Consider the following 1,375-nt stretch of genomic DNA (forward strand, 5'->3'; position numbering starts at 1 on the left):
TGTGTGTATGTGTGTGTGTGTGTGTATGTATGTATGTATGTATGTATGTATGTATGTATGTATGTATGTATGTATGCATGTTTAGATTGTCATGAATACTATTTAAGTTGTCTAGTGCCTAGGCTGTTGGGCTTGCAACCAAAAGTAAGTAAGTTTGAATCCCGTCTTGGGCCCAATTTTGCACCTTTAGATGAATGTACCTCACTGTACCCCAGTGAGAATGGGGCAATATAAACTGTGAAATGTGTGGTTTCTGTTGAGCGTGGGTATGCGATATTTCGTTACACCGCTCAATCCAGTCACAATTACTTTTACATTTTTGCTTGTGGAACCAGAGACCATAAATACCGTCTTTATAAACATTGGGTGGAGCTACAGAGCAGAGTGGCGCAGTGGAAGCGTGCTGGTCCCATAACCCAGAGGTTCGTGGATCGAAACCACGCTCGGCTAATTGTTTTGAATTTGTTTTTATTTTATATACCCCCAAAAATACTATGCAGTGTTTCTTTTTTTGTGTGTTCTTCATTGTGTTTGTTTTATTTGTTGTTGTTGTTGTTGTTGTTGCCGTTGTTGTTGTTGTTGATGATGTTGTTTTACAAGAGTACACGTATTTTTCTCTTGTATATGTGCGTGTGTATAAATGTTTGTTTGTATTTGTGTGTGTATGTGTATGTGTGTGTGTGTGTGTGTGTGTGTGTGTGTGTGTGTGTGTGTGTGTGTGCACATTTTTGTTTGTGTTTGTGTGTACGTGTCTGTGTATGTATAAATAATAATAATAGATAGCATTTGTATAGCGCAAATCCCCGCTCTACAGCAAGCTTAATGCGCTTCACTATCTATACTATTACCCCAGCAGACCTGAGAGCATTCCAAAACAACCTCAACTTCTTGGGAAGCATACAGTGTTAGCAGCCATTTATATGAGCTAAAACACTAACATACTGACAAGATCTTTCGCTGTCTATGGTTGGGTACCGATGCCAGTATGTGTGTATACAAGTTTGTGTGCGTGTCGGGGGAGGGGGTGTATGCATGTTTGAATTGCCATTAATATTTGTTACGTGGTCCAGTACCTCATGGTAGGCTCTCTTGTTTCGCAACCAAAAGCGCGTGAGTTTGAATCCTGACTTGGGCCTGATGTTGTGCCTTTACCGGAATGTACCCCACTTTCCCCCTGTGAGAATGGGGCAATATAGACTGTGAAATGTGTGATTTCTGTTGAGCGTGGATATGCGTTATTTCATCAGACCGGTGAGTCCACTCACTATTAAAAGTACATTTTTGTTGGTGGAGCTACAGAGCAGAGTGGCGCAGTGGAAGCGTGCTGGGCCCATAACCCAGAGGTCCGTGGATCGAAACCACGCTCTGCTAATTT

The 1,375-nt window shown here is 41.7% G+C and overlaps 1 protein-coding gene and 1 non-coding gene across 2 annotated transcripts in view; one reads left to right on the forward strand and one right to left on the reverse strand.

The window, feature by feature from the left end:
• Positions 1–1,375, reverse strand: part of LOC101846825 (glycoprotein 3-alpha-L-fucosyltransferase A) — a gene marked incomplete at its 3' end in the record, with an annotated part of 130,852 nt that overhangs the window by 126,054 nt on the left and 3,423 nt on the right.
• On the forward strand, positions 1,300–1,371 carry TRNAM-CAU. Its single transcript has one exon. It is a non-coding gene; the product is annotated as a tRNA-Met (tRNA).

Source organism: Aplysia californica, unplaced genomic scaffold, assembly GCF_000002075.1.
Source record: "Aplysia californica isolate F4 #8 unplaced genomic scaffold, AplCal3.0 scaffold00320, whole genome shotgun sequence".
Classification (NCBI taxonomy): domain Eukaryota; kingdom Metazoa; phylum Mollusca; class Gastropoda; order Aplysiida; family Aplysiidae; genus Aplysia; species Aplysia californica.